The sequence below is a fragment of the Aethalodelphis obliquidens genome, unplaced genomic scaffold (assembly GCF_003676395.1).
Source record: "Aethalodelphis obliquidens isolate GAN/ISIS:26980383/991018 unplaced genomic scaffold, ASM367639v1 scaffold45, whole genome shotgun sequence".
Classification (NCBI taxonomy): Eukaryota; Metazoa; Chordata; class Mammalia; order Artiodactyla; family Delphinidae; genus Aethalodelphis; species Aethalodelphis obliquidens.
In genome coordinates this window covers 3,608,717-3,634,584 of record NW_020837989.1, presented here as the reverse complement: position 1 = coordinate 3,634,584, position 25,868 = coordinate 3,608,717, and the positions used below count along the sequence as shown (strand labels likewise).

The 25,868-nt window shown below is 38.8% G+C and overlaps 2 pseudogenes; both read right to left on the bottom strand.

The window, feature by feature from the left end:
- LOC113606746 (60S ribosomal protein L38 pseudogene) lies at positions 1–24,800 on the bottom strand (annotated as a pseudogene).
- Positions 22,538–23,171, bottom strand: LOC113606745 (60S ribosomal protein L17 pseudogene; annotated as a pseudogene).
- Positions 24,801–25,868: the final 1,068 nt, after the last annotated feature.

Sequence of the window (25,868 nt, the reverse complement as noted above, 5' to 3'; positions counted from 1 at the left end):
TTTTTTTTTGAGAATTTTAAAAATTTTAATACTGTTCAAGTCAGTGTGCGTGATTCATTTCAGCTCCTTCCCTGCCAAACCTGGGGGCAGGGATTGCTTCAGCTTCTCTGCCTTCTCTTTGTCTGTGATGACCGAGGTGTAAAGGTATCTGCTGCATCAAACTTTAAACTTCATATTATCCTTATTTTTCTTTATCTTGACCGACTTGGCGTCCTTTCGCCTGGCTGTGAGCAGAAAGTCCTTGATTTCCTCAATTTTGCGAGGCATGGTGACAAGGCGCGGAGAGCGCGGCTGGAACTTTCCATCCAGGCCCGGGGTCCCCAGATATCGCCCGGCCGTGGATTACCACGGATTACCTCCCACTCCCCACATAGGGCCTGAGAGACCTGTGCCTTGTCTTCTTATAAGGACACTTGTCATTGGATTTTGGATCCATCTAGATAATCCAAGATCTCATTTTGAGATCCTTAACTTCACATGCAAAGACCCTTTTCCCAAATAAAGTCACATTCACAGATTTCAGGTAGACAAGTCTTTTGGGGGCCATCATTCCCAACCTCAGCACTGCTGAAATTTTGAACCAGATAATTCTTTGGGCATAGGGATAATCTGTGCTTTGTAGGAAGTTTAACAGTATCTCTAGCCTCTATGGACTAGATTGCAGTAGTAGCCCCTCCCTCCTCCCTTGCCTTTGCAACCCCAGATGTGACAACTAAAACTGTCTCCAGACATTACCAAATACCCCCTGGATAGGTGAACTACTCCTCTCCTTGTTGAGAAACACAGATTTAGGGGAAAGTTGCTGACTTACAGGATATGAGCTTTTAAAAACTTTACTAGATATTGTCAGTAGTTGTCCAAAGTCATTGCACCAATTTAAACTCTTAGCAGCAGTATATGACAGTTCCCATAGCTCTGCAACATTACTTGTACTTGGTAGTGTCAGACTTTTTTTTCTGTCAATTTCATGCTATCTCATTGTTGTTTTAATTTACATCTTCCTAATTTCCAGTGTGGCTGAGCATTTTTTTATTCATCTATTTTTCATTTGGGTTTCTTGGTCAATGAATTGCTTCTTCATACTTTGTCCATTTTTTTTTTCTGTTATCATTTTCTTTTTGAGTTAAAGGAGCTCTTTATATATTCAGGAGACTAGTCCTTTTTCAGTTATGTCCAATGCTAATGGTTTCTCATTTGTACATTATCTTTTGTTTATAGTATCTTTTTTTGGTGACAAACTTCTAAATTATAGCATTATCAATTCCTTTTTATGGTTTGCACTCTTAGGGTCTCTTAATGTCTCTTTGAAGTGTAAGGAGGCAGTCATGCTGCTTGAGAAAGACTGTAAAGACTAATGATATCCAAAAGAATTTAGTACTGTGGGAGGTGTCATCACATGTTGGAAAGACACAGAACAGTGTGCAGACTGCAGTCCCAGCATGCCTTAGCCGCAACTCCAAAACTGTGTTTTGGAGAAATAACTCACCTGCTTTATCTTTCCAAGCACTTGTCTAAAGGGGAAGGAGATTTGAGTCTCTGCATGACCCTAGTCTATTTAAAAATTTTACACACTTGTGAGTTCTCTAAGAGATGCAACTTACATCTCAGCTGTAGGAATCATCTTAACAGTCTTCTAGACTATTGGTAAAATTACCTGGACTGTAACAAAGGGAAACACACAAAATGGGAAACATATACAGATTATACAAATGAACGATGAAATGTCAGCCTAAAGTGCACACTTTCTCTTTTACTTTCATGTATCTTGAGACAAAGGCCGAGAGTGAACCCAATTGATACCTTTTGTGATATCAAAAATATGTCAGATATAATGCACGTACATACTTTTTAGCACAAATATTTAAATTGTATTTTTTTCCCCTTATAATTAATTCTTACAATCACCAGTCCATGTTAACCTAGTGATAACCACTTGGGGGTGCTTCTGAAGAGTCTATATACCCTATCTTCAGGGACACTTCACTAAACTTGATTTCCATTTAATCGATACTGTGATTTTTCTTTTTAGCTAGATCTTGCCATGCGTGATGTTGTCTTTGACCAACTTAGGAATCACCCCAGATCCTCACAAATATTACAAATACCTGAAAATGAATCTTGGACTTCTTTCACAGTTAAAAATCGTTCTTGTTCGGTAAATTCAGTTTAATATTTTCACTTACTACTCACAAAAGTTTCATTTTGTAGCCACCCCCACAAAAAAAAAAGGCTTTCACTCACCTTAGTCATAACTGTACTCATTATAGGCATTACTTTATATTCATTATAATATTATTTTAAGCTAATAATACTGTAACTATTAAAATTCAATGACTCTTAAACTGTTAAACATTTAGCTTATGTACTGGTTAAAGTGGGGAACTTTCATTTGCACAATCGTGGATGTGAACCGAGAGCCTCAGTTTTCTCATCGTCAGGAGTGCCATATGCCAATTTCTCTCTAGTTAGTTTGGGAGTTTGCCTTCATATCACATGAAACAGAGGTGACACTTCTGGCCTACTGCGTGACAGATGAACTTTCTGGAGATCATGGCACCTAATAGATCATTTAATGTGAGCAGCTCTGACACATGACCAAACTCCTTAAGCATTAGAGAAACTTCATGCAAGTCAATGCCACGTTGAAGTCTCCTGTCATTTCCAATGAGTGTCCACAACTGCCATTAGCAGCTTCGAGAATTGTTGCCAGTGATACTGAGGAGAGAGGGTCAAGCCACTTTGCTGTAGAGTGGTCCAAATGTGTCTCAGGGGAAGGCAATGATACCTAAGAGGAGAAATGAAGGGATGCCAAAAGAGCATTTTTCTTTCCTCTTGATCTTACAGTACAATTGTTAAACTTGTGTTCATACAATTGGCGATTCTAACTAGCAAATAAAATAAAATAAAATAGGATAGCTTACTGGTATTTGAAAAAAAGTACATTCAGTAAAACATTATTGAGTGAACGAACAGCAAGATGACTAGCAAATCATTGGTATGACTATGTATAGTAATAGACATCTTACTTATTGATTGTCATTTATTTATTTAAATTTTTATGTTATATTGGACTTTAGTTGATTAGCAATGTTGTGTTAGTTTCAGGTGTACAGCAGAGTGATTCAGGTGTACATATACCTATATCTATTCTCCTTCAAATTCTTTTCCCATTTGGGTTATTACAGAATAACGGGAGGGCGGAATCAAGATGGCATACTAGGAGGACGTGGAATTCGCGTCTCCTCACAACTAGGGCACCTATCAGCCACCGGTGGGGGACCATGAATACATAAGGAGAGGGGAAGAACCCCCAGCAACCGGGAAGGACGTGGGGTGTGGGGGGAGTGAAGGGTGGGGAGAAGTGGAGTTGGGACGGGACCTGCACCCCTGAGGGGTGGCTGGGGGAGGGGAGGAGTTCCTACACCCAGTGGGACTCAGCCATGGTTAGGGGTCCAGCGCCACAGGGGAGACTCTGGGGGAGATGGTGGGGGAGGGGCACAAAGGAACGGAAGGGAATGCGGCCAGTACTTTCCCTGTCCACTTAGGCACCGGGGAGCCTGTTGGGCTCCCGGGCCTAATCCTCTGCCCTCCGAGCCTCCCTCCTGCAGTGCAGAACCCAAGCCCCGCCCCTACACCCCCACCCAGGGCCCTACCTCTACACTCGGAGACCCCCTCCAATGTGCTGGGCCTAAACCCCACCCACACACCCTCATTCAGGGCGCTACCTCCAAACTCCGGAACTCCACACTCCAGAGGCCCTCCTTCTGACATGCTGCCTATCCCCTTCCATGCAGGTCCCAAGCAGAGGCCCTGCCCCACGCTTGAACGTCACCCTGCCTAGGCCCCGCCCCCAGGGTCTTTTCCACCTATGTGGGTCCTGAGCCTAGGCTCTCACCTGCCTAAGACCTGCCCCACCCTAAACCCTGCCCCTGCCTAAGTTCCGTCCCTGCCTAAACTCCGCCTCCATAACCAAGGCTTTTTTTCTTTTCTTTTTTCCTCTTTTAGATTGGGGTTCTGATTTACCTTGTTGATTCATTGTTGTTCATTCTTTTATATTTTTATTTTTCCTAATAAATCTTTTATTTTTCTAATTTTATTTTATTCTTTATACTTTGTTATTGTTCTCTCCTTCTGGCTTGTCCCCCCCACCCCACTTTTTTTTTTTCTGTTGTAGTTTTATTTTATCTTGTTGCAGTTGTTTCAATTATACTTTTATTTTTCCTAATATATTTTTTATCTTTCTAATTTTATTTTGTTTTTTATTATTTGATATTGTACTGCTCCTTTTTTTCTTTCTTTATTTTTATTTATTTATTTTTTTACCACCCCACGAAGCTTGCGGGATCTTGGTTACCAGGCCAGAGGTCAGGCCCAGCTTCTGTGGTGGGAGCTCCAAATCCAAACCACTGGACTAACAGAGAACCTCAGACTCCAGGGCATATCAATCAGAGCAAGGCCTCCCGGAGGTCTTCATCTCAGCACCAAGACCCAGCTCTATCCAACTGCCTGCAAACTCCAGTAATGGACGTCTCAGGCCAAAAAAACAAAAAAAAAAAAAAAAAAAACCAACAATAAAAAAAAAAAAAAAAAAAAAAAAAAGAAATGAAAAAAATATGTTAGAGACAAAGGAACATGGTAAAAACCTACAAGACCAAATAAATGAAGACGAAACAGGCAACCTACCTGAAAAGGAATTCAGAATAGTGATAGTAAAGATGACCCAAAAGCTCAGAAACAGAATGGAGAAAATGCAAGAAACATTTAACAAGGATCTAGAAGAACTAAAGAGCAAATAAACAGTGATGAACAACACAATTACTGAAATTAAAAATACTCTCAAAGGAATCAGTAGCAGAAAAACTGAGGCAGAAGAACGGATAAGTGAGCTGGAAGATAAAATGGTGGAAATAACTGCCAGGGAGCAGAATACAGAAAAAAGAATGAAAAGAATTGAGGACAGTCTCAGACACCTCTGGGACAACATTAAACGCACCAACATTCAAATTATAGGGGTTCCAGAAGAAGAAGAAAAAAAGAAAGGGTCTGAGAAAATATTTGAAGAGATTATAGTCGAAAACTTCCCTAACGTGGGAAAGGAAATAGTCAAGCCCAGGAAGCACAGAGAGTACCATACAGGATAACCCCAAAGAGAAACATGCCGAGACACATATTAATCGAACTGTCAAAAATTAAATACAAAGAAAAAATATTAAAAGCAGCAAGGGAAAAACAACACATAACATACAAAAAAATCCCCGAAAGGTTAAGACCTGATTTTTCATAGAAACTCTGCAAGCCAAAACATATTTAAGGTGATGAAAAGGAAAAACCTACAACCAAGATTACTCTACCCAGCAAGGATCTCATTCAGATTCGAAGGAGAAATTAAAACCTTTACAGATAAACAAAAGTTAAGAGAATTCAGCACCACCAAACAAGCATTACAATAAATGCTAAAGGAACTTGTCTAGTCAGGAAACACAAAAGAAGGAAAAGACCTACAAAAACAAACCCAAAGCAATTAAGAAAATGGTAATAGGAACATACATCTCAATAATTACCTTAAATTTAAATGGATCAAATGCTCCCACCAAAAGACATAGACTGGCTGAATGGTTACAAAAACAAGACCTGTACATAGGCTGTCTACAAGAGACCCACTTCAGACCTAGGGACACATACAGACTGAAAGTGAGGGGATGGTAAAAGTTATTCCATGCAAATGGAAATCAGAAGAAAGCTGGAGTAGCAATTCTCATATCAGACAAAATAGACTTTAAAATAAACACTATTACAAGAGACAAAGAAGGACACTGCATAATGATCAAGGGATCAATCCAAGAAGAAAATATAACAATTGTAAATATTTATGCACCCAAAATAGGAGCACCTCAAATACATATGGCAAATGCTAACAGCCATAAAAGAGGAAATCGACAGTAACACAATCATAGTAGGGGACTTTAACACCCCAATTTCACCAATGGACAGATTAACCAAAATGAAAATAAATAAGGAAACATAAGCTTCAAATGATACATTAAACAAGATGGACTTAATTGATATTTATAGGACATTCCATCCAAAAACAACAGAAAACATTTTCTTCTCAAATGCTCATGGAACATTCTCCAGGATAGACTATATCTTGGGTCACAAATCAAGCCTTGGTAAATATAAGGTAATTGAAATAGTATCAAGTATCTTTTCTGACCACAACACTGTGAGACTAGATATCAATTACAGGAAAAAACTGTAAAAAATACAAACACTTGGAGGCTAAACAATACGTTACTACATAACCAAGAGATCACTGAAGAAATCAAAGAGGAAATCAAAAACTACCGAGAAACAAATGACAATGAAAACACGACCCGAAACCTATGGGGTGCAGCAAAAGCAGTTCTAAGAGGGAAGTTTATAGCAATACAATCCTACCTCAGGAAAGAAGAAACATCTCAAATAAACAACCTAACCTTACATCTAAAGCAATCAGAGAAAGGAGAAGAAAATAAACCCAAAGATAGCAGAAGGAAAGAAATCATAAAGATCAGATCAGAAATAAATGAAAAAGAAATGAAGGAAACTATAGAAAAGATCAGTAAAACTAAAAACTTGTTCTTTGAGATGAAAAACAAAATAGATAAACCATTAGCCAGACTCATCAAGAAAAAAAGGGAGAAGACTCAACAGAATTAGAAATGAAAAAGGAGAAGTAACAACTGACACTGCAGAAATACAAAGGATCATGAGTGATTACTACAAGCAACTATATACCAATAAAATGGACATCCTGGAAGAAATGGACAAATTCTTAGAAAAGCACTACCTTCCAAGACAGAACCAGGAAGAAATAGAGGACATAAACATACAAACCAAAACACTGAAATTGAAACTGTGATTAAAAATCTTCCAACAAACAAAAGCCCAGGACCAGACGGCTTCACAGGGGAATTCTATCAAACATTTAGAGAAGAGGTAACACCTATCCTTCTCAAACTCTTCCAAAATATAGCAGAGGGAGGAACACTCACAAACTCATTCTACGAGGCCACCATCACCCTGGTTCCAAAACCAGACAAAGATGTCACAAAAAAGAAAACTACAGGCCAATATCTCTGATGATCATAGATGCAAAAATCCTCAACAAAATACTAGCAAACAGAATCCAACAGCACATTAAAAGGATCATACACCATGATCAAGTGGGGTTTATCCTAGGAATGCAAGGATTCTTCAGTATACGCAAATCAATCAATGTGATACACCATATTAACAAATTGAAGGATAAAAACTATGTGGTAATCTCAACAGATGCAGGAAAAGCTTTTGACAAAATTCAACACCCATTTATGATAAAAACTCTCCAGAAAGTGGGCATAGAGGGAACCTACCCCAACATAATAAAGGCCATATATCATTCTCAGTGGTGAAAAACTGAAACCATTTCCGCTAAGATCAGGAACAAGACAAGTTTGCCCACTCTCACCACTATTATTCAATATAGTTTTGGAAGTTTAGCCACAGCCATCAGAAGGAAAAGAAGTAAAATGAATCCAAGTCGGAAAAGAAGAAGTAAAACTGTCACTGTTTGCAGATAACATGATACTATACATAGAGAATCCTAAAGTTGCTACCAGAAACCTGGTAGAGCTAACCGATGAATTTGGTAAAGTAGCAGGATACAAAATTAATGCACAGAAATCTCTTGCATTTCTATACACTAATGATGAAAAATCTGAAAGAGAAATTAAGGAAACACTCCCATTTACCATTGCAACAACAAAAATAAAATATCTAGGAATAAACCTACCTAAGGAGACAAAAGACCTATATGCAGAAAACTGTAAGACACTGATGAAAGAAACTAAAGATGATACAAACACATGGAGAGATATACCTTGTTCTTGGATTGAAAGAATCAACATTGTGAAAATGACTCTACTACCCAAAGCAATCTACAGATCAATGCAATCCCTATCAAACTATCAGTGGCATTTTTCAGAGAACTAGAACAAAGAATTGCACAATTTTTATGGGAACACAAAGACCCCGAATAGCCAAAGTAATCTTGAGAAAGAAAAACAGAGCTGGAGGAATCAGGCTCCCAGACTTCAGACTATACTACAAAGTTACAGTAATCAAGACAGTATTTTACTGGCACAAAAACAGAAATATAGATCAATGGAACAGGATAGAAAGCCCAGAGATAAACCCATGCATATATGGTCACCTTATCTTTGATAAAGGAGTCAAGAATATACAGTGGAGAAAACACAGCTTCTTCAATAAGTCGTGCTGGGAAAACTGGACAGCTACATGGAAAAGAATGAAATTAGAACACTCCCTATCACCAAACACAAAAATACACTCAAAATGGATTAAAGACCTAAATGTAAGGCCAGACAGTACAAAACCCTTAGAGGAAAACATAGGCAGATGCTGTATGACATAAATCACAGCAAGATCCTTTTTGACTTACCTCCTAGAGAAATGGAAATCAAAGCAAAAATAAACAAATGGGACCTAATGAAACTTCAAAGCTTTTGCACAGCAAAGGAAACCATAAACAAGACGAAAAGGCAACCCTCAGAATGGGACAAAATATTTGCAAATGAAGCAACTGGCAAAGGATTAATCTCCAAAATACACAAGCAGCTCATGCAGCTCAATATCAAAAAAACAAACAACCCAATCCAAAAATGGGCAGAACACCTAAATAGACATTTCTCCAAAGAAGATATACAGATTGCCAACAAACACATGAAAGGTTGCTCAACAACACTAATCATTAGAGAAATGCAAATCAAAACTACAATGAGGTATTACCTCACACCAGTCAGAATGGCCATCATCAAAAAATCTACAAACAATAAATGCTGGAGAGGGTATGGAGAAAAGGGAACCTTCTTGCACTGTTGGTGGGAGTGTAAATTGTTACAGCCCCTATGGAGAACAGTATGGAGGTTCCTTAAAAAACTAAAAATAGAACTACCATATGACCCACCAATCCCACTACTGGGCATATACCCTGAGAAAAACATAATTCAAAAAGAGTGATGTACCACAATGTTCACTGCATCTCTATTTACAATAGCCAGGACATGGAATCAATCTAAGTGTCCCTCGACAGATGAATGGATAAAGAAGATGTGGCACATATATACAATGGAATATTACTCAGCCATAAAAAAACCCAAAATTGAGTTATTTGTAGTGAGGTGGATGGACCTAGAGTCTGTCATATAGAGTGAAGTAAGTCAGAAAGCAAAAAACAAATACCGTATGCTAACACATATATATGGAATCTAAAAATAAACTGGTTCTGATGAACCTAGGGGCAGGACTGGAATAAAGACACAGATGTAGAGAATGGACTTGAGGACACAGGGAGGGGGAAGGGTAAGCTGGGACGAAGTGAGAGAGTAACATTGACATATATACAGTTCCAAATGTAAAATAGATAGCTAGTGGGAAGCAGCTGCATAGCACAGGGAGATCAGCTCCGTGCTTTGCTACCACCTAGAAGGGTGGGATAAGGAGGGTGGGATGGAGAGGCAAGAGGGAGGGGATATGGGGATCTATGTATACATATAGCTGATTCACCTTGTTATACAGCAGAATCTAATACAACATTGTAAAGCAATTATACTCCAATAAAGATGTTTAAAAAAAGAATATTGAGCAGAATTCCCTGTGCTATACAGTAGGTCCTTGTTGTTTATCTATTTTAAACATGTAGTGTGTACATGTCAATCCCAAACTCCCAATCTGTCTCTCCCCTGCACCTTTCCTCTTTGGTAACCATAAGTTTTTTTTCTAAGTCTGTGAGTCTGTTTCTGTTTTGTAAGTAAGTTCATTTGCATCATTTAAAAAAAAAATTCCACATACAATTGTCATTTATTTACCCATTTAACAAATAGTTATTGAGTGCCGACATTGTGCCTAATCCTGAGCTAGGCACTAGGGATTCAGTGATGAGCACAGATACTGTCCTGCTTTCATTGGACAATCAAATGGGGAAGAGAACTATTTTTTTTGTTTTGTTTTATTTTGTTTTTGTTTCTTGTGGTACGCAGGCCTCTCACTGTTGTGGCCTCTCGCGTTGCGGAGCACAGGCTCCGGACGCGCAGGCTCAGCGGCCATGGCTCACGGGCCCAGCCGCTCCGCGGCATGTGGGATCTTCCCGGACCGGGGCACGAACCCGTGTCCCCTGCATCAGCAGGCGGACTCTCAACCACTGCGCCACCAGGGAAGCCCGGAAGAGAACTATTGATTAAATAATCTCACAGAGAAATTTAAAACTGCAACTATTTTTTTTATCATTGTTTTTTAAGATTTTTTTTTTGATGTGGACTAATTTTAAAGTCTTTATTGAATTTGTTACCATCCTGCTTCTGTTTTGTGGGGGTTTTTTGTTTTGTTTTTTTTTTGGCTGCGAGGCATGTGGGATCTTAGCTCCCTGATCAGGGATCGAACCCGCACCTGCTTCATTGGAAGGCAAAGTCTTAACCACTGGATCACCAGGGAAGTCCCCCAAACTGCAATTATGTTAAGTGTTACAAAAGAGAGAGGCATGGTGTTTTAAGGATTGAGCAAGGGACGTCAGGGAAGGCTGCCCTGAGGAGGTGTGATAGTTAAGTTTTGAGTCAAATACAGCAAGAGAGAAATGGAAGAAATATTCCTGGAAGAGAGCAGTGTGTGCCAAGGTCCTGTGAGGTGCGAGAGGTGGGTACATCTCATTCTGGGAGAAAAGCAGTGTGTTCTGTTTCCCTGTGAAGCTGGAGAGAGATACGGGGCTAGGCTTGGAAGAGCCTTCTGTGCCATATTCCAGGGATTTGTTTTTACACCTAGAAAAACAGGAAGCCATTACAGAATTTGAGCAGAAGGATGACTTGATCAGATTTGAGTTCCAAAAAGATAATTCTGCCATATGAGGAATGGGGGTTGGAAGGGGTCAAAGCTAGCTAACTAGTAAGGGTAGACTAGTTAGGATGGTCTTCCAGTAGTTCAGATGAGCTAAAGGTCTCTTGAATGACAGTAGTTGGGGAGAGGGATGGAGATGGTAAGACGTAGATGAATTCATGTGATAATTAGAAAGTAAAAGGACTTGGTACTAGATTGAAAATGGAGGTAAAGAAAAAGGAAATGTTAAGGATGACCAACACCCAAGTTTCTAGTAACTGAATGGCTGATGATGCCATTCACTGAACCTGAGAACGCTGGCAAAGGACCATATTCAGGGAGGAAGGTCATGAGTTTGTTTTGGGTCTGGAGTTTTCTCTTGAACACTTGAATATTTGGATCTAGCATTGAGAAGAGAAGTGTAGGTTATAGATACAAAATATGAAATTGGGAGTCATCTGTGCACAAATGGATGGTAATGTAAAGTAAATTACTGTGGTAGACAGAATAACGGCCTCTCCAAGATGTCCATGTCCTAATCTGCAGAGCCTGTGAATACGTTATCTTACATGGCAAAGGGAAATTAAGATAGCATGTGGAATTAAGGTTGTTATTCAGCTGACTGTGCAATAGAGATTATCCTGGATTATCTAGGTGGACCCAGTGTAATCACAAGGGTCCTTCAATGTGGGAGACAGCAGTAGAAGAGTCAGTTTCAGAGGGATGTGACGTGAGAAAGCCTTGTCCTGTCATTGCTGGCTTTTTTTGTGTTTTGTTTTGTGGTTTGTTAATAACATTTTATTTTTAAATTATCATTTGTTATATTTACTAGTTTGCCAAACTACTTTATTTATTTATTTATTTTTGGCATTTTAGTTATTTATTTTAACATCTTTATTGAAGTATAATTGCTTTACGATAGTGTGTTAGTTTCTGCTTTATAACAAAGTGAATCAGCTTATAATGGAAGGAGCCTCTAGTCAAGGAATAGGGGCAGCCCTAGAAGCTGGAAAAGACCAGAAATAGATTTTCCCCTAGTGTCTTCAGAAAGGAACATAGCTCTGATTAGACTTGGATTTTAGTACAGTGAGACCCATTTTGGAATTCTGATCTCCAGAACTGTAAGATGATAAAACGGTGCTGTTTGAAGCCACCAAGTTTGGGGTAATTACAGATAGGAAACTAACCCAGTTACCTTGAGAAAAGTTAAAGAGAGAGAGGGCCTAACACTGAATCATGGAACTCTATTACATAATGGTGATATAAAGAAGAGAAACTTACTAATGAGACAGGGAAGAAAGAGAAGAAGAAAACCAGGAGAATTTAGGGTTCTGGAAGCAAGAGGAGAGAATCTTTCATAAAGAGGTCAAGCAGGATGAGAAGTGTACGCTGGATTTGGTGGTAGGAGCTCATGGATGACTACAGTGACAACTGTTTTGTTGGAATGAAGGGAGCTGGGTCCAGACTGGGGTTGGATGTGGTGTTAGTGTGAGGTGAAGAGGCAGAAGTAAAGACTACGTGCAATGCTTCTAAGAAGTTTACTTGTACAGTGGAAGGAAAAATTACAAAAATGTTACCTTGGAATACTAATAATATTTCTGAAGCTTGGCATTGTTGACATTTTGGATCAGGTAATTCTTTGTCGCGGGGGACTATCTTGTGTATTATGGAATGTTTAGCCGTTTCTCTGGTCTCTGTCCACTAGATGCCCTCAGTTGTGACAACTAAAAAGTCTGTAGCCATTGTTAAATGTCCCCTAGGGATGAGTGACAAAATGCCCCTAAATGAGAACCACTGTTTTGTATAGAAAATAAAGAATCCCCTGAGTTTGATTTTGTCCAAGTACATCAGACTTATTTTTTTCTGAAGGGTAAAAGGGCATCAAATGAGTGCAACATTATTTGATTGGCTCCTTCAAAGCTCATGCTCTAGATACACTTGATATTTAGGTACATACTCTGAGTTGATAGAAATTGAATTTGTATAAATGGTATTCTTGTGCATGCTCTCATGTAAGAATCCGAAAAGATAAGCCTAGGATGGACTCCAGTTATATTCAAAGTTTGTTCTAATTCTGTCTTTGCCATTTAATCTAGATTGGTGACCAGATGATAATGGAACAGCATAGTTCCAAGAAACTGCCCTTACCCCAGTATCATCTGCCTATAAGGATTCTAATAGCATTAGCTGAAATCTCAAAGCAGGTGCTCATCAAATCATGCTGAAATCTTTCGCACTGTTAAAAAAACAAAAAAGACAGAGTGTCTGCATTCTAACGTGGTTGATTAAATTCCCAGAAATTTAATGGGAAATGCAGTCCAAACCTTGTTTCTGAGCTTTGAAGAAAAGGATTGCTTTTTTAGATTGGATGCATATGTTGAGTCTCAGACGTATGAAGACTCTACTTCTCTTGCCACCATTCACAAGATCCTTCCTGTTGGATTGGCTCTTTGGGTGTGCCTAAGATGTCCCCCACCTATGTATTCATCCCTTCCTCCTCCCTAACTCCTGGCAATGCTTGATCTTTTTACTATTTCCATAGATTTGCCTTTTCAGAATGTCGTGTAGTTGTGATCATACAGTATGTAGCCTTTTCACATTGTCTTCTTTCACTTCGTAATGTGCATTAACATTCCTCCATGTCTTTTTGTGGCTTGGTAGCTCATTTCTTTTTAGCACTGAATATTCCATTGTCTGGATGTACCACAGCTAATTTATCCAGACACCTACTGAAGAATATGTTGGTTGCTTCCAAGTTTTAGCAATTCTAGGTAAAGCTGCTGTAAACATCATGTGCAGGTTTTTGTGTAGACATAAGTTTTCAACTCGTTTTGGTAAATACCAAGAAACATAATTGCTGGACCATATGGTAAGAGTGTGTTTAGTTTTGCCAGAAACTGTTGAACTGTCTTTCAAAATGGCTGTACCATTCTGTGTTCCCACCAGCAATGAGAGTTCTTATTGCTCCACATCCTAGCCAGCATTTGGTGTTGTCAGTGTTTTGGATTTGGGCCATTCTAATGGATGTATAGTGGTATCTCATGTTTTAATTTTCAATTCTTTAATGATATGTGATGCTCTCCATCTTTTTATATGCCTATTTACCATCTGTATATCTTCTTTGATGAGGTGTCTGTTCAGATCTTTGAGCCATTTTAAAATCAGGTTGTTCATTTCCTTATTATTGAGTTTTAAGTGTTCTTTGTATACTTTGGTTAATAACCTTTTATCAGAAATGGCTTTTGCAAATATTTCCTCCCAGTCTGGCTTGTCTTCACATCCTTTTGAGTGTTTTAACTTAAAAAAAATAAGTTCTTGCTCATTTGAAAGCCTATTAAGCAGTATAAGGAGAAATGTAATCCACAGCTTTTTAGGATATTAATATTGAATTTAGCAGAAATGTTAGGAGGTATGGACTTACTTAAGCCCTTTGCCATCTTTCTGGGTCATTTAAATACTTTTCCCATAGCAGCATGAAGTGGTTTTCCTCCAGCTGCAAAAGAGTTGCAGTGTGAGACCACGAATTTAGTTTGAAAAGACCAAATTTGTGAGACCTGAGGAGATTTAATCCTTGGCAAAATGTGCTCAACTTCTCACTTAAGAAAACGAATTAAAACAAACCAGAGGTGTTCACGCTTATATCTGGTGGCTTTAGAAGTTTCCCTATGGGAGAAAGTTACGCTTTAATGAAGAATTAGTTTAAGCAGGGTGGATTAAGTTGCTAAGATTCATCTCCATAGTAATTTAGCAAGGGAAAAATTAAGATGTTGGCCACAGTTTCTATAAATTTGGTCGGAGCTGAAGATCCATGTGAATAACTTTGGGAAGGTGATACTCATTCCAGTTGACCATTTAGCTATTAAATACCAGTCTTGCACGTAGAGGGTCCTCTACTCAAAAGTGCTTTTGCTTGTGAGTTACTTGTCAGTGTAAATGAGCCAATCTCATAATTCCTTTCACGTGTTCAATGACTGCATATTTTCCTGCATTCATTTTACTGTGCCTCCTATGTGCTAAGAACCATTGAAGTTTTGTGGGGAGCACAGGTTTACATAATGTGATTTCTGGCATTAAGGAGTTTTACTGATGACTAGAAGAAAGGCAAATGTATGGAACTTTCTGTGATCTGAAAGGTAGTCCATCTTTCCTGAATGATATAAAAGAAAAAAATTCCAGTTTTTTTTTTTAACCACTTCCTAATGTACAATTTGACTTCTATACAGTGTCATTTAACTTGGAGGAACAGTGAAACTGTGATGGTTAATTTTCCGTGTCAGCTTGACTGGGTCATAGGATTCCCAGATAGTTGATTAAACATTATTTCTGGTGTGTCTGTGAGGGTGTTTCTGGATGAGATTAGCTTTTCAGTCAACAGACTGTGTAAAGCAGATTGCCTTCCCCATTACAGGTGGACCTTGCCTAGTTCGTTGAGGGCTGAAAAGAACAAAAAAGGGGAGGAAGGGAGAATTTGCTCTCTCTTCCTGACTACATAAGCTGGGACGTTGGTCTTCTCTTACCCTTGAACTGGAAATTACACCATCAGCATTTCTGGTTCTCAGGCCTTTGGACTCAGACTGGAAAAAAAATTATGTATATAATATATAAAATTATATGTATTATATAATTATTATAATATAATATTGTATATTATGTATAATATTTTATATATAATAAAATTATATGTGTGTGTGTGTGTGTGTGTGTGTATATATCTCTCCTATTAGTTTTGTTCCTATGGAAAACCTGACTGATACTGGAACCAAAGCGCTTAAATTTAAAGGGTAATTTATTTTTTAAAAGGCATTCAAGAAAAAAGAGAGAGAAAAAAACCTTTGTATTCATACAGTTTCAAGTTGTTGGCTAAAATGACAGATATTTCCCTGTTTCTCACCCCCCAAACTATATCATTTCATCTGAGGATTTAAAATTGGGCAACCAGAGATCACTTGGGTTGTATTTAGTGGCGCATGCCAGGTCAATTTATTTTAACATGCATAAGTCTAAATTGTCAGTAATAATCATCTCAGGAAAGAACTGTAGGAAAAAAATCAATATTCCTGTTGAGAGTTTTCAGTAGTACTTAATGATTTTACACATCTGCCACACAGACATGAAGGAGGCTCAATTAAAACCCATAACAGAGTAAGCAAGCACTGCCTAAAAAGGGAAAAAAAAAATCTATATCAAAACCACAAGATAGGGCTTCCCTGGTGGCGCAGTGGTTGAGAATCTGCCTGCTAATGCAGAGGACACGGGTTTGAGCCCTGGTCTGGGAGGATCCCACATGCTGCGGAGCAACTAGCCCCGTGAGCCACAACTACCGAGCCTGCACGTCTGGAGCCTGTGCTCCGCAACAAGAGAGGCCGCGATAGCGAGAGGCCCGCGCACCGCGATGAAGAGTGGCCCCCGCTTGCCCCAGCTAGAGAAAGCCCTTGCACAGAAACGAAGACCCAACACAGCAAAAATAAATAAATTAATTAATAAACTCCTACCCCCAACATCTAAAAAAAAAAACAAAAACCACAAGATAAATATGACTAGCAGAATAAATCTTAGTTTCAGTGGACAGGTAGGTAATATATGTTGGAAATTTACATACTTGATCATGGTAGGGTTGTGCTTCAGTTTCCTTGTTTATAGCATAGTGATAACAAAGTACCTACCTCCCAAGATTGTGGTGAAGATTCAATGAGATGATATAGGTGAAGCTCTTAGAACAACACCTAGCTTATAAGAAACACTCCAAACACTTTCAAAAAATAAAATTAAGTAGGGCTTCAGAGACCATCTTACAGAGACGGCTGCTCTGAACTTTATTCCTAGACTTCTTTCTGTCTCTTTTGGTGACATTCATTTATTGAAAAACAAGGCCCTTAAAAGTGAAAATGTTCTGATTGGACAGCATTGGGCCTCTTCAGCAACATTGCCCCCTTCCTCAATAACTAAGCTTCTCTGAAAGTAAGACAGAAGCTGCCATAGTGTTGGGGAGAGTGATGGAAATTGCAAAGGTCCATGACACGTTGGTAGAGGAGAGTGATGGGGACTTCCTTGAGACAGGTGGGGTCTTTTAGCAGGTCCAGGTTTTATCACCCATGGGGAGTTGTTTGGTGGTTTTCAGAGTAAATCCTGGATTGTGATTTTAGGATGGGGAGTTGAGCTTAGAGCTCCACCTTCTTCCAGTCCTTGAGAGAGATTATCTGTGGGGCTGAGTATTGCTAGACACTTTTCCCTTTGACTGGAAATCTAGGAAAATGACCTGGACAGCCAGTCAATGGTATAGATTCTAGAATTTATTTAATAGTGGAGATGTTTAGGACCATAGATATCACCTCATCTCACTTCCCCATCTTAAAAGTGAGGAGACTAAGGCCTAGATTGGTAAACTGATTTCCCAAGGTCACCCAACATACAGTATGGCGAAGCTGACCCTGAAGTCCAGATTTCCTGACTCCACATCCTGTGATTATAGGACACATCTGTGAAAGAGAGAGAGTGAGCAAGAGATTGGGACACAGAGGATTAAGGGGTGGAAGTTAGATCAACATTTCTCCGTAGGTGCATCGTACTAAAATTTCACATCATAGATAATAGTATTGATGTCTATCACTTATTAAATATTTACTATGTGATTATCACTTCATGTACATATATTAATTAACCCTTATAACAACATCATAAGGTAGGCACTGTTGTTATAGCTACTTTACAGATGAGGGAACTGAGGCTTGGAGAGGCTCAGCAAATTGTCCAGTATTATGCAGCTAATAAGTGACAGAGCCAAGACTAGAATAATGAGTATTGGCAAATCACACTTCAGATGACATTAAGGCCATTTAAAAAGAGTCTTGGGGAGAGGCTTGGTCCCTTCTGCACTCCAGGTTTTAGTTTACACACTTTTAAAGTGCAACAGATGATCTTCAAGATCTGTGCATGAGTTATTGTTCTATTACTTTATTTTTCCTGGTGTTTTGACTGCACACAAGATTTTTCTAACTAAAGTTTGAGAATAAGTATGCAAGGTTTTCCTTCCTGATAAAATGAGGGTGAGACGATGTGGTAGCTGATGCTAAAAGCTCTTGCTGACTCATTCTGGGATGACCACATGCTTCCCAGGACAGCCTTTCTAGGCCTCCTTCCACTCCATTATTTCAGGTTTGATGGATGGTGATAGTACCTTACTCCTGCTTAAGAAGCTTGGTGCCTCTATTTTTTCTAGATTACATGAGGTTTTAACAAGGCTTCTGGGGTGATTCTTTGTCATTAAAATAACAAATGGATTGAAAACAGCCTTCTGTCTCTTTGGAACCCACCACGGTTCCGTGGATGATAATCCAGCTGGTGATAGAACAACAGAGAACCATGAGGCGATCAGAGTGGGGAACTGTAAAATTCCCTGTGATTTGTTAGTGAGAATGGAGAATGTCAGACATCTCAGAGAATAAATTTAAATCCATGGCTGGATAGTGTGACTTTTGAGAACAAATTTTTATAAATGTGCAGTGGGATTGGCTTGGGGATATGGGATATCTTTTTTCTTTTCTTCATTTTTTTAAAATATAGGCTGCTCCAGCTCTTAGTTGCGGCACACGGGACCTTCACTGAGGCACGTAGACTTCTTAGTTGCGGCACTCAGGCTCCTTAGTTGTGGCATGCAAACTCTCAGTTGTGGCATGCAAACTCTTAGTTGTGGCATGCATGTGGGATCTGTTTCCCTGACCAAGATCAAACCCAGGCCCACTGCATTGGGAGTGTAGAGTCTTACCTGGCTGAGAGGCCAGAAAAGTAATAGATTGCATGTTTATTCTTCTATGGAAACTATGGAAATAAGTGGCATAAGCATTTAAAATGTTAGAACTAAAGGGTTTTAAAACATCAGAAAAAAGTTGAGTTAAATGAGAACATGGCTATCCCCTAGGCAGAGATGCTAATCTAATACTAGGAATTCTGATTCAAGTCCATGGAGCTGTCTAGGCAGCAGGAATTGGAATATTAGGTCCAAGGGGGCTGGACTTGTATGCCTGGAGCAGATCCCCACAGAAGGAAGCAAGATCAATGTCAAAAGAAGAGAATAATTCCACTTCCTGTTTCTGATCCCTCTTATGAGAACAATTTAGATCAAGAGTGATACTGTCATGAGAAAAATGATATGTCTTTCAACAAACTGCCAATTGAAACTTTTAAAATAAATGACTACAGTGAAGATGTTGAATTCAGGTCAGTTTAAGGAATTGACTAATGACAGCAGCAGAGATCACAGGAAATGATACAATCCTGAAACTGACAGGAGGTGAGATGGAGGTTACTCTGTAGTAAATTATGTTCAGAAATGGGTTAGCTACTCTGTTCAGAATTGATACAGAGAAGCCTCAAACTTCAAAAGCTTCAAACAGCTTTCTCACCCTCACTTTTTGAGTGGCTAGTTGTGTGATTTGGGTAAGTTTCTTCTCTAAAGGGGCTTCAGTTTCTCCATCTGTAAAATGGGGAATTTGGCTGACTCATCATTTAGGTTTCTTCTACTTCTTACCTATTTTTAGATCTGCTACCATGAATGTCTGCTGGCAGAAATAGGAGCAGTAATACATTTTACTTACTGTAATTTTCAGGCAATAGAATCTTCCCCATCCATTTAAGTTCATGGTTCTCTCTCTCATCCTTGGAATCCAGAGTGTTTGTGGCTGGTATCCTTTATTTGACACCTATCAGTATTCTGAACGGTTGTTGTTAGCAACTTGAAGGGCAAGATTTGTACCTTATTCCATTTTGCATCCTGAATGATTAGCACAGTAATTGCAGTTAGTACCTACCACCATTACCACTAACAACAATAAATAATTGTAATATCAACAGTAATAGTTGCCATGTATTTAGTGCTTACACATGTGGTGGGCATTGTGCAAGGCACTCCATATACATGATCTTATTTAGGCCTCAAGAGAGGAGAAACAGAGAGATTGAGCAACATGCCTGAGGTCACACAGACCATAACTGGCAGAACCAGTATTTGACATGTAACCCAAGTCTGTATGTTTCCAAAGCTATGATCTTACCCACCATAGCATGCTACTTTCCTCCAAAATTTCTCATCTTCTATAGATAATAAATACCTAAACCTAAAAATTCAAGAAGTAGGAAATAGAAGCATGTTATTTAGATATATGGAGGTGAGTGACAAAAGAAACAGCTAAAATAATTGAGAATGGTTGCTTTTGAGAAAGAGATGAGAGTACAGGAGAATGCTGTTTTTTCGTAATAAGTCTCAAAGAATTGTGTGACTCTGTAAATTACGTCCAAATCTAATTTTGATGAAAATTTAAACTTGAAAGTAAAAGAATTATGGTATACCCATTTTAAAAAAAAACGGAGAAATAGGAAATGGGGTCAGACTGGGGAGACAGGACCTGTCCATTTTACAAGAGGATTGCAGACTCAGAACACTGGAAGGGAGAAATCTGGGAGCCTTTGGGTGAGGGGAAGTTCACCCTAGTTGTGGCATAGTGTATGTACCTATGCTTACCAGTGTCCAATGTAAATCTAATTAAACCACATATATAATTTAACCTTTTTGGAAGCCACATTAAAATAAGTAAAAAGGAAATAATAAAATAATTTTAATAAGGTATTTTGTTTAAACCAATATATCCAAACTGATCTTTTCAACATATAATAAATATAAAAATTATTAATGAGCAAAAAGTAACTACTAATAAATCATCCTTAACACTTCCTGTTAGGCATCTTAGAAACTCTTGGTTTGGCCATCAAATTTATGGGCCTTTTTGATAGTGCTACAAAGACATTTGAAGTTGGAGATCATAGCACTGGGTGTATTCTGAAAGTAGATGTTTAGTACATGTATTTTGGGGGCCTTTCTAAAAAAGTTATAAGTGAAAAAATTTAAACTAGATTAAGAAATGGAATCGAGTGGCTCATTTTACAGAAAAGTCTGGGGGAGGTCTTGTTTCAGGCCAGGCTGGATCCAGGTGACTTACTCGTGACATTTCTTGCTTGATCCTTTCATCTCTTGGTTCCGCTTTACTTGCTTTTTTTTCCTAGCAGGCTCTATCCCTGTGGCAGAGAACATTGCTCCGAGAGTTCCAGACTTTCGGAATCCATATGGTTTATGGTTCTAGAGGAAGGGAAATAGCTTTCCTGATAATGGGGCAGAAATCCCAAGGAGGACATCACCTGACCTAGCTTGGGGCATGTACCCATCCCTGAACCCATTAGTGTGTCTAGAGGAGATGAAGCATTCTTATTGGCAAGGCCTGTGGAATGTGACCTCCCTGTGACTTGGAAGGCTGGAGAGTCTGGATGAGCCTCAGCCAGATCATGTGAGCTGAGTTAGAAGACAATGAAAAGGGAGGTGTAATTCTCCAAATGGAAGGATGATGCAGATGAATATCACAGGTCTGCTCTAAAATCTCCAACTTTCTCACTGTTTTAAGAAATGGTGTCCTTTCTAGTGTATTGGAAAGAGCATTGGGCTGATGTAAAGGGCATCTTGATTCTGGTTCCTTCTCTGTTTCTGAATAGCTATGGAGCCTTAGACAAATCATTTATGCTCTTTTGGATTTAGTTCCTGTATCGGTAAAAATGCAAAGTAGAATGATTTGATCTTTCTGAACCTTTCCAACTCTGGCATTCTGTTTCTAAGTGCTAGTGATGAGTATCACGTCCTCTGAATAGCAAGAAAAGTCAGTTGCTGGTTTTACTATAGATCAATGATTTCATACTTTCTTTTAAAAGTCTAGTTATTATCTACAGTAAATTAATGCAGCCTTCTCGTTTCTGACATCTGTGCATCGCACCATGGAAGACATTAGATCTGCCATGGTGAGCTGTTCTATGAAAATGGTGCAAGGGATGTATTCTTAGTTTTCTGTACATTAATAAAAAAAGTTTTTGTGTAGTTAATGTGAGCTCCACCAGGGCAGCAGTCATGTCTGTCTTGTTCCGTGCTGAACCTCCAGTGCCTAGCTCAGTCCTTGATGTATAATCGATACTTAGAAAATATCTGTTGAAAGACTAAATACAGTGTAAAAAATGAAGATATAAAATTTCTTAAAGCTCATGCATTGTAGAACCTTCTTGAGTATAAGTGATCGTATATAACCAAAAGAAATATTTTAGATAGGAATAAAACAGTAGTAAATGACAGTGATGCGGTTGAACCCAGTCAGCACAAGTGTACAGCTCAAGAAGTTTTGTAGCTATATCATGTTGCCTTCAATGGACCTCAAAGGTTAAAGTCCAATGCTTTCTGGCCCTTATGATTGATGGTCTCCTTTCCAGTGCCCCAGACTGATTCTGCTGTTGAAAAGCAAATTAAAATTTTCTACATCTTTTGCCTTATTTCTATCTAATTTTAGCATGTTTTCTTACGTAAAGTATCATTTTTTGTCATTACAGTCATGTTGATCCATTCTTCAGGGAGAGTTTGGGTCCTGTTATCTTCTGAGTTTATTCCAGACTTTTTTCTTTACGTGCAGGTTACACTGAACTATCATGGCTAGGTTGCTTCTTAAAAATAGGACTTTTTCCATGTCACTTTCTTAATAAAGAATGAAGTTTTCAGTTCGGGTTTTTAGATCCTCCACTCTTGGTCTCAATTCACCTATCAAATTTTATTTCTCACTACTCTGCTTGAGGACCTGTGATGATCCAGTCTTTTTTTTTTTTTTACTTTTATTTGCATTTATTTTTTGAAGCATTTATTCCCAGACCATAAATCTTTGTTTCTTCAGTTTCTTCTGGGATATCTTTTCCTTCTGGGCAACCTCCTCTTCTGGTTTAGGAACAATCAGTTCTCTTTCAGTAAGGATCATCTCAATGTGGCAGGGAGAGCTCATGTATGGGTTGATCTGACCATGAGCTCTGTAAGTCCTCTGCCACATCTTGGGGGCTTTGTTCGCCTGGATATGCTCAATGACCAGAGAATCTACATCTAAGCCCTTAAGATCAGCATTACTCTCTGCATTTTTGAGCACGTGCCGTAAAAATTCAGCACTCTTTTTGGGCCACCGACCCTGCGTCCAGCCCCACTGTTTGGCTTGGGCACACCTGCCAACTCCACCATTGTAGCAACGGAATGGCACACACGGCTTCTTTAAAGTGACATCCTTCAGATGCTTGGTGGCTTTTCGGATATGCATACCCTTAATGGCCTGGGCAGCTTCACGAGTGTTCTTAAAGTGAACGCGAAGATTTGAACCTCTTGACTTGCATGATTTTGTGGGGTTTTCTGGGTCATGTGAATAGCGAACCATTTTTAGAGGTCACCTCAGGCCGCTTACCAGAAAAGGAAGAGTGGTCCAGTCATTTTAAGTGGTCCAGTCATTTTAAGTATCGTCTACCATTTTTAGGTGGTTCAGTCATTTTAAGTATCGTCTACCGTGTACCTTGCACATATTATGAGCTCTCCTTGCCTTAAATCTACCTACCAGTCCAAGGTCTATCCATCATCCAGTGCTTTGATTAAAATCCATAAAGATTTCTCAAAGTATAACCTAGAGATTTTTCCTTACTTAAATTTTTATACCATTCCTGGATTGAAACCAACATTTCCTACATAGCCCTGAAGAATACTCTTCAGACTCTGGAAAAAAAGTCTTCCATTGTCAAAGTGGTTTGAGAAATTTCACTGTCCATGGAAAACAATTTGGAAAATAATACTTCTTACTGTGAGTTTCCTGAGGGCAGAGATTAAGTGTGATTCATTGTTTATACTCAGTGGCTCGTATATTGCTTGTTCCATAAGCATTCAACAAAAGTAGAATAAATTAATGATTGATGAAAATTTTTTCCTTCATTATGTGCTAGATTATGTTAATTTGACTTAGGTTTTGTATTTAAATCTTATTTCACCAGGGAGATAGAAATCTTAAGGACAGCACCATGTCTTGTAAGGTTTTATTTTTCACATTTAGTTCAGGACTTGTCATCTGCCTGGTAATGAATAGAAACTTGTTGTGTTGCTCTAATTTGACCACTTGAACTACTATGTGTGTCATGTCAGTATAGTGCAGTCAGCTTTACTTTGACAGTTGGAATTTGGTATAACGCCTTTGTTTATTCCATCTTCCAGGATTCACTCTGAAGCAGCTATTCCAATATTGCATTTGGCTGAATACTTGCAGGTCCTTTTCCCTAACTTATTGGAATAAGTTTATTCATTTTATCTCTCCTCTTACAAATCTGTTTAGCTTGTACATATGTGACCAATGTGAGCAAAATGATGCACTGAATAGGTCTTCAAACCTAGCTTTGTATCAACCAGTGAATGTTTTCATACTCCTGAAAAGATTCTATAGAAAGGATTTATAAATCAGACATTAAGGTTTCTAAGGCAGAAACTCAATAATTTGAAATAATGCCAAGGCATTTGGTAGGAATTTTTGGCAGGGAGATTTCTCTAAAAACCCCTTACCACTACCCTGCCATTCTCTTAAGACTACCCTTTTTAACTGGAAGCACTTTTCTATAAGAATTCATGTATTTACATCTAGTTTTCTTAGACTTGTGTTCCTGTGAATGTGTGGTTTGTTTCCAGAATATGATGTAGCATATTTCAGTTTGATTTTTATAGTCTCAGATTTGTTATTTGCTTGTCTTATTTATAGTACCTGGTATAATTTCAGTAAATTATTCCAATGAGTCTAAAAACTAGTTTCAATAAATTTGTAAAAATTGTCATTAATTTATACTATTATATAGCCTTAGGAACACCAGGAATATCGGCATTTTCAAATAAATCAGCCAAGTAACTGTGATTATAAAAGTCTAGAGAACTAACTTACAAGAGAAAAGGTTTCAGAAGACAAAATCAGTCTCTTTTCCAAGATTAACTAGGCAAGTTCTCCAGCTCTTTCTCCAGAACGGAAAGCACAGGTGTGATCTCACATACAGGCTGACCATCTTATAATAATTTCCTCTGTGAAGCTTTGTGGAAGCATGTTTTATTAGGTATGGGAAAACTTTACAGATTTCCTCTGATTAATTCTTCGGAAAGGGCTCAGAGGCAGAAACTGCAATTTTCAACACAAAGAACAATTAAAAGTGGTACACATATATTGTACCCCAGCATGCATCAAAGACTCCTTTCTTCTGCCATGGACTTCTTCCCAATTTACCTCTCTGGCACCTACGCAAATTCTCCATTTTTACTTTTAACTAAATGTTCAAGCCTTGTGTAATATATTAGTGGCAATATAAACCATTAGTTGGTGCTTCACTAGGGCTTTGAGGCTGCATGCCCATTTTACAGCAGCATTTATGAATGGTTGACAGCAAAAACTCTAAGGTTAGGCTTACATTGAAAAAAAATGGCACCATTAATTTTCGTCTAGGAGCTTCAGTGGTTCCATTTCCTCACATTCAGTTCTCTGGGCAACCCTGCTTCACTGCAAGGGAAAGCAAACCTGGAGACAGGAGACCAGCCTCTCTGGGAGCTCTTGCATTCTGATGACATAAAATTAGTAAGAGTAGAACCATGGGCAGCAGCTATTGCCACAAAGCAATGATAGTTCATTTCATTGACCTCCTGAGTTTCTTGCAGGCAGTGAGCAGGCATAGGACTTCACACTTATAATTGCAAGCAGTCGTGTGATAGTTTATTATTTTTTTCTTTGTGGGGTGTGTGTGTGTGTGTGTGTGTGTGTGTGTGTTAGAGAGGTGGAGAAAATGAGATGAACTCCAGTCTTAGTCTGTTCAGGCTGCTGTGACAGAATACTATAGACTTGTTGGCTTATAAACAACAGAAATTTATTTCTCACAGTTCTGGAGGCTGGGAATTTCCAAGATCAAGGCATTGGCAGATTTGGTATCTGGTGAGAGCTCGCTTCTTGGTTTATAGGTGGCCGTCTTCTGTCTGTGTCCTCACATGGTAGAAAGGGCAAGGGAGCTCTCTGGGGTCTCTTTAATAAGGGCAGTAATCCCATATGAGGGTTCCATCCTCATGACTTAAT